The 8,579-nt window shown below is 41.5% G+C and overlaps 1 long non-coding RNA gene across 1 annotated transcript; it reads right to left on the minus strand.

Moving 5' to 3' along the window:
• Window positions 1-4,355: 4,355 nt before the first annotated feature.
• On the minus strand, window positions 4,356-8,573 carry LOC125529095. Its single transcript, XR_007292551.1, has 3 exons — window positions 7,232-8,573; window positions 6,472-6,536; window positions 4,356-6,011 (listed from the first exon to the last, which is right to left on the minus strand). It is a non-coding gene; the product is annotated as an uncharacterized LOC125529095 (long non-coding RNA).
• Between the last annotated feature and the right edge of the window lie 6 nt (window positions 8,574-8,579).

Consider the following 8,579-nt stretch of genomic DNA (forward strand, 5'->3'; position numbering starts at 1 on the left):
TCAGAAATATATAGACACACACAAACTTATTTGTTTTTTTGTCAAACTGCAGGTGTTGTTCAAGCTCGATCAATCTTCTCATTTTCTGAAATTTTATGATGAATTTCAGAACGATAACTTGGTGTTCAAGCTGATGTGCGAATTTTAGATGACCATTCTGCCTACATTTTCCTAGGAGATTATCATTTTATTTCTGGACATTTATGCCTGAATATTGTATTACTGAATATCGTAGTTCTTCGGAATGTTTATTTTTTAATATTCATTAAAATGGCCATGGTGGAATTTCGTTCATAGTGCCAGGATTTTGTGTCTCATGGCATGTTGTTTGCTCCAGTTTATTGCATACAAGTGATGTTGAAATCAGTGCGTGCTTATGTCCTTGAATTAGCAAGGCCAATGTTGAGTGTTGTTGGTTTTATCAGATGTACCTTGTGGTAAACAGTACTGGTGGTACAAAGGCAATGCTGAGTGTTGTTGGTTTTATCAGTTGACTAAACAGGGGCAATGCTGAGTGTTGTTGCTTTTATAACTAGTACATGCCTCACTTTTAACAGGAGATGTTGTTGTCTTGTGAGGCAGACAAGAGCTATGCCTTTTTGTTGGACGGCCGTGTACATTGCAAGCATCAGTTCTTCAGATTAGTAGTATTTCTCTTTCCATAGAAAAGTTCTTCAGATTACTATTATTTCTGTTTTCATAGACAAATCCTCATATTTCTGGAACCAGTTCGCATTTATTCTGTAAATCTGCAGTTTCAGTATGTACAGCAATGGCGAAAGAGCAAAGATTTCCTGTATAACCACATCCATTCAAGTATTTTCTGTACATCCACTTTCATTCAGCTGCAGCAAAACAACAAGGATATCCAATTCATCATTCAGTATTTCAGTTACAGCAAAACACCTACGTTTTTACTCTGTACAGCGGAACTGCTGCTTTGATGGTTGAACAAGCAAGTCGTCAGGTTGCCGTCTCAGGGAGGCAGCACCATGGCCGCCGGGTCTTCCTCGTGTGGATCAGCACCAGGTCGCCTGGGGGCAGCGCTAGGTCGCTGGGCCGCGGAGACCGCCGTGGCGCTGGGGCATCACGGTGACCGTCGGGTCGCCGTTGTATGGGGCTACCCCTGCCACTGCTGCTTTGATGGTTGAACAAGCAAGTCGTCAGGTTGCCGTCTCAGGGAGGCAGCACCATGGCCGCCGGGTCTTCCTCGTGTGGATCAGCACCAGGTCGCCTGGGGGCAGCGCTAGGTCGCTGGGCCGCGGAGACCGCCGTGGCGCTGGGGCATCACGGTGACCGTCGGGTCGCCGTTGTATGGGGCTACCCCTGCCACTGTAGGCAGGGTCGGTGCGGTTGAGTCGCCGTCGCTAGACAAGCGGCGCCGCAGTCACTCGCCATCGAATCGCCGCCGCCGCCTCCAAGTCGCCCTCGCGAGTCGATTCGTTTTTCTCTTCTTTTTTTCTAGTTCTTTTCTAAGTTTGGACGTAAAGGGCAGGGGGTTATCTGCAAAACTATGGTTAAGTGGTAGTTATAGTCCCACCTTCGATCAGAATAAGTTATTCTTCATACGAGGTAATCTTACGATCGTTTCCTAAATAAATTACATTTAAAATATAAATAGTTACATGCATATTGATTCAATATGTAACCTTTGGTATAAAAAACAGAAATATAGGTTATAAGATCAGAAAAATCACATTTTATATATGTTTTATACTATATTTTTACATTCATAATTTTACGTAACATAAGATAAGATCTCTGTTAAATATGTTTTGGTCTCACTGTTAACCATTTATCATAAGATCACTTGAAAAATATGCATGCTTCCTTGCTTACTACAGTTTTCAGCGCTAGATTTGTTTGCGCCTATCATTTTCCCATTGACAAAACGTAAAAGCCTACACATTTTTTCTTCTACAACACCTGCTATTTATGGCTAACGCACTGTCATTTTTGAGTTTGCATCATCGGTCGTACCCTTGGTGAGCAGGAGGGTGTCAATAGAGCGGCCAACTGGTGCATGCATGATTGACCGAGTGAACCATGGTGGCAGGAATTTGAGTGTCAAGTGTCAACACAGAAGGCGTTGATGAAGGGTGTGCGGGACCATTTTTTTTACGTTAATACGAATTGTGGTGTTTGGTTCGGTGGGAAAATATGTCCCCATATGTCCCAAAAGACAAATAATAATAGTACAAAAAAACAACCATAACAACATTACCGAGTGCCCAACTATCCTGAATATTGACTGAGACGCACACTGGCACAGTGAATACATCACTACTTAAGCGACCAGGCTGCCAGATTAAGTAGGTTTGAAGCTGAAGCAATAACAATCGTAATAGAAGTTTTGGCCGGTCACTGCCACCGTTGTCGTCTCACCTGTCTACTCTCTCTCCGTCTTATCTTAATTAATTTATGACATGAACTTAATAGTACTCTCGAGACAAATGGTCAACTACCAACTTCAGGGCCTAGGTGATCAGGGTGGACAATTTTAGAGACCCAAAATAGTATTTCACTGTGTGCATCCTTTATTTTATTTTATTTGCCAAAAGCATCATTCATGTCTTCAGCGTATTGATGCAGAGATCAGTAGCTCTTTTCGATACCAATAAATTTTGTTTATTGAGAAATTGAATTCCATCTAGAAAAACCGAAGGACCAGATGGTCACGCATTAGTCTTACAGCATCATCGTTTGGGTGCCGCTAACCGTCGAGCTCGGATGTTGGACAGGGGCGGAGCGAGAAAATTTGACCATTGGGTTCACTCCATGAGTTATTGTGAGAACTTGGTACTAATTTGTGAGGTTTATAGTATAATTTTAAATTCTCTTACAACAAAGTTATAGCACCAAAAACAACATAATGAATAGAAATATGGTACTCCCTCCGTTCATTTTTAAGTCATTTCAGACAACTCAAAATAGGTTGTTTTGTACATTGTCTGAAATGTCTTCAAGGTCTTATAAAAGTGATCAGAGGGAGTATCACATATCACTCATTATGTTGCTTTAAAAACTGAAGAGTGTAAGACATACCGGTTCAATAAAATTATAAAATCACTTATAGCCTACCTGTATGAATAGTAGGCTTCAGGTGGTTAGCTGACCTTTGATGCACTTAGCCTATGTCTAATTGATGACCTTGATGTACTTGTATCGTTATCTCGATCTGGTGACCGAGTTTTCTTCGAAAAATATCGCTCCATAGCATAGATCAATCAAAGTTCATGGAGAAAAACAGATAAAAAAACTATGGCAAAAATTAACTATCACACTAGGTTATTAGGCTAGGTAGAACATACATAGGAAAGAGGCTTAATGGTTCAGCGCCCAAAAACATTGCACCCAACCCGTACAAGCTCGCGTCGAGAAAAAATGCATCGGTTGCAGCTGCGCTAGCCAATGGCAACTGGATGAGAGGGCTGCAGCAGCTGACAACAACTACAGACCTTCATTGCTTCTTTTATCTCTGGCAACATATTCAACAAGTCAACCTCACTGATGAACCAGATGCCACCTGCTGGAAGACCTTAGCATCAAATCTTTACTCTGCATCCTCGGCATACGACCTTCAATTCTTGGGCTCCATCAACCGTCCTGCCCTGGACATATGGCATGTCAAGTCTGAAGAAAAAGTGAAATTCTTCACCTGGCTGCTGGCGCAGAACAGGCTTCCCACTATCGATCGGCTGCGAGCCAGAGGAAGTAACATCGATAACATATGCTCTCTCTGTGATCAGACTGCTGAAAATGCGGCTCATTTGTTTTGCCACTGTCCCTTCACTTCTGAAGTCTGTTTCAAGCTGCACTGCACCCTTCAATCCAGTCAAAATGCTGCTGCAAGCTTCAACAACATGCATTTCCTCACTGCTCAGGATTGGTGGACTCATTACAGCTCTGGCCCCAAGAAGAATGCCCAACAAGCCATGTATTTTGCGTGGAACATTTGGAATGAACGTAACCGGCGGCTCTTCAAGCACATCTCTTCGACTGCTGACGAGGTTGTCGCCTTAATTGTCTGAGACTTAAATCATGTACGTGTAGCCTTCTGTAGACCACCCCTTGAACCAGACTGAGGTTTCTCCCTTTTGTAACTTATACTCTGCCAATGGCAACCCTCTTGTACATTCTTTATCTATAACTAGATGACCCGTTGCGCCAATGGCGCAAAGGGCGATAGCAAGCCAAGTATTGTAAGAGGGGTGATAGGAAAATTCAGGCACATACCGAAATAATAAATACTTACTGCTGGTAGATAGATACTTAGTGATGATAGTGTTATAGAAGTTTTTTATCAATTATTTACAATGTTATTAGGAAGCAAGGTAGATACCCAGAGATACATCTTATGAGGCAACGAACATTAGATGGAGCCATCGTTGCACGTTTCATGAATATTGAAAACGGCTTTGCTGTCCAGGCAACCTTTATTAGTGCTAAAGCCTGGGTTTGTTCAAAACACTGAAAGTACAAGCGTATGAGGACAGCAACAGGGTAGCAGTCTTCACTTGTCCTTGCGAGTGGTGGTTTTAGTATCCACAGCAAAGGCTTGGGATATACTGGAAAGCAAGCGGACATCCTTCAAACTGGTCTAAGAGGCAGCAGATAGCAAGTAAAACAAAAAAAATCAAACTGAATTCAGACCATAGAACATCAAGTTCGCGCCAAGGGCCAACGACCTGGCCGCCACCCCATACGTCCGCGGTCGCCGCAGCTTGCCAGCTTTCCTGTCGCTGCAACTTGCCAGCTTTCCCTCGGTGACCTCCTCCGACTACCCACCTGCACATAGAGCAGCGCAGCCTCCAGCTCCAGCCCACGGAGGCATAAGTCAAGCTTTCACATTTCCACAAAGTAGTTTCTATCCAGAATTTAATCATGTACAACCAGACCACTCAACTAAGTTACAAACAAAGGACAATTAATGGAATTACTATTTATAAGAACATCATATGTGTATTTCACACAAGACACACTGCCAAGGTAAGGGTAAATCTGGTTACAACACAACAGAAATTACATAAAAGCAAGTTGTTAAAGATAGAAACAGAGAAATATATAGATATATTCATATCTATCAAAACTGCTACATTCAAGCCGATTCCAAGAACCATGGTTATATGGTTTTGCATTAAGTTGCAATGTACTTCTCAAACCTTCATACGTTCCAACAAAGCAACATATTCAACTATAAAATTGGTTCAACTGAAAACTAATCTCACACTAAATTGATCTGGTTGGTATCCGATAGCAGAACAGGTTTGAGGGGTTGATAACCCATGATACCAACTATGTAGGGATGCACGAAGCAGAAACAAAAGTAACAGTGATACATAAAGAGAAATGATTTGTACATACAACAAGATATCTGAAAGGATCTTATTTTGCCAACAAAATATTTATGTATCGGTTCGCTTCATTTGAAATCTGCATACCCAAAAAAAATATTAAGGTAAGAAAACAGTAAAGCCAAACAAAGAACAGATCTAATGATAATATAAAGGGTATACCTTTGCCACCGCATCTTTTGCCACATGCAGAACTTTTTCAAGAAACAACTGAATAGATTCTTCTAACGCATCTTTTTGAGAGCAAACTAATCATTGCTATAAAAAAGAATGATTAATTAAACTAATCTTCCTGTGCATAGGCATGAATAGTGGACCTGATTATTGAGCATCTCAGCAATTAAAAACAAAGCAATCTGCCTAGCAGCCAGTACCTCATGTACTGAAAGGCTGGAATTAGAATGCAAATAGTTTGAACCCTATTTTTCAAATACTCATTATTGTTTAGCACAGAAATTAGAAGATTATGCTTCGGAAAAAACAAACTGAACTATTATAAAATTAAGTACTTTGGGTTCCCCTAGTAACTACATTTTGTAAGGAAATCAGGTTGCAAACCTTTGACCACATGGAGTTGTCATTACCAAGTGAAGCCTTAATCAACTGTTTTATTGTTTTGTGCTCTTCCAAACTTGATATTTCTACATCAGTGCTTATCTACAAAGTTGAGAAAATAAATTAAAGCACTTCACAAAGATTTAGAAAAGGAAAAAAACGGCAGGACACAAAATCAAACAATCAAGTAAAAGGATTTTTCGTCAGTACATGATGAAGTTGTGGTATGCTCAAACCGTTGTCAGCATGCATGTTTGTCTTTATAGAACTAAGGTTTACAACCATATCTCCCTCTTGAACATAATTTCCTATAGTTGAACTCACTGGTTGAACTAACAACAGTATGCCCATCAGGGGTGTGCAGACTGAAGAAACATAAACACTAACACGGTTATTAATGTAATGCAAATTAGTGCAGTTATTGCTTTGCGGACATATGGACACCGTCCGCCTGCATCCCTACTCTATGGTATATAAGTTGGGAACCATTTTGAATTTTGCGTTTAAGATGAGGTAGACAAAATAAGCAAGGTAGAGTGAAAAGAATATAATAGAAACAAACCTTTGCATGCTCTTAGTATGGTATATCTCCCTGCTATGATCATCATTATAATTGAAGATCCATACCTGCAAAAGCAGTAAAAAATAGTGAGACATCACCTAAAAATGATTACCGTGTGAATCTGGATCTGCAAAAGTGGCTTGTAACAAATTCCCATCCTGTTGGGTTGTGGTCAACATCCATCCTGACAACTCACCTCGTGTAAGACTTGACTTCTAAAAATCAAATATAAATCAAAAGGAAAAGAATACTGCATGTTGCCAATTGGCTTGATACAGACCTAAATGAAATGGTAACTTTCAGGTGTACATTGTATAATGTAAGGCAGGAACTGCACATCTCACTTAGTTCAGTGACGCATTACACTACAATGAAATAGCACCCCAATAAAATCCTTCCTTATTACAGCTTCAGTTTTGCTTGATATATCCTTGAAGTGTTTGTGTGCTATTCGTATTGACAGGAGATATGCATATGCTAGCACATGCACTTACCATACAGATCTATATAAACCACTCGTTTTCTCTACCAAGCGAGTGACCTTCACATATATCTATATTTGCTACTGACAATTTGAGTTCCTCAAACAGAAGGAATCATCCAAGAGTGATCGAACGAAGAATGGTGTACTCTTTTAAACAGAAGAAAGGCATGGCTGAAACACATTTTTTTTTCTAGAGCATATTTTTAGTTCTGTGAAATAAGAAAGAAGAAAGAACGCAATAGAACAGCTAAAAAGAAATTAAGTATGCACACGTACATTGTTCTTCAGTCTTCCTCAAGGTCCTTCCTCTTGTATTCTTCATCCGATCTGCACACATCTTGTTTAGAAAAAACATAAATCAAGAAATTAAAATCTGGTGGGCTGGGTGAGTCAAAAAATCAGTGCTCATCCAAACGACTTCACCAGCTTGGTCAACGATCAATATTTTGGATGGGCAGCTGTAGGAATCAATCCAAACAGCCGCTGAGTTCTTCATAGTAAAATCCGTAAAATGCAACAGCTTACCAAATTCTATGGTCAATCATGTCATGAGCAAACTTCAATAACAATTTTGGATAGACTGTTCATGCCCTGCTGCACTCGGGCGGAAACAATAACTTACTGACAACGGTGCTATTCAGTGTCAGAAAACACCCGATATAAAGTTAACTGACATTCCTAGTTTTCTTGTATAGTATGATCATACCAACAAATTCTGAAACTTATGAATTGGCTGACTTAACCCAATATATAGCCCATGCTAAATTGGTCGTAGTTGGTTTTAGTCTTTCAGTTCGTAAAATCCCAAAGGGATCACAAAACTGATTTGCAGAAATTCACATGCTACACTTCATTAGATGAAACAGAACCCACTACCTAATTAGCATGTCGCATTTCAATTCAATAGTCTGCACGTTATCTTCGTGAGCAGGACGATGCCCAAAAAAAAAAGCACTAAGGATCATGAAATAGCTTCTACATAGTCTATCAGAACCGCACCTCAATATGACCAGAAAATCAGAGCATTTGTGCCAGGTCAAGAACCTAAGAATATCCAGGCATCAGCATTTAAACAAAGCCACACAGCAGCGACAGTTGTGGTGGCATCAAGAACCAACAGCCAGGTCAAATGGCACAACACGAGAATGCTAAGCGAGATCCAAGAAAGATGCAGAAGCCGTCATACCATCAGTACAGCGAGTGCGCCACGCGAAGGAAAAAACCGGCGAGCAGCGAGATAAGAAGGAGCGAAGCGAGTGGGCAGCGAGAGCGAGACCTAGCCCGCGTCTCCCCCTGGGACCCTCTTTCCTCTTGCCGCCGCCGCCGCCACCGCCGATGGAGAAAGTGGGAGGAAATAGGAGAGGGAGGTGCGGCAGACGGGAGAGGGTCATCGGCTGCTGTCGGCCTGCACCCGCGAGGTCGGGCATGACCTGGCGGCGTCTTGATTCGCTCCTCACACCGCCGGCTGCAGGATCCAGGTTACTCCCGCACGACTGCCGTCTCTCTGCCCAGCGTCCTACCTCATCACCGGCCGCCCTCCTAATCCTTTGTCTCAGGTATCTTTGTGAGCACGAGAATGCTAAGCGAGATCCAAGAAAAAAGTAGAAGCCGTCATACCATGTGG

The sequence above is a fragment of the Triticum urartu genome, unplaced genomic scaffold (genome assembly GCF_003073215.2).
Source record: "Triticum urartu cultivar G1812 unplaced genomic scaffold, Tu2.1 TuUngrouped_contig_5336, whole genome shotgun sequence".
Taxonomy (NCBI): domain Eukaryota; kingdom Viridiplantae; phylum Streptophyta; class Magnoliopsida; order Poales; family Poaceae; genus Triticum; species Triticum urartu.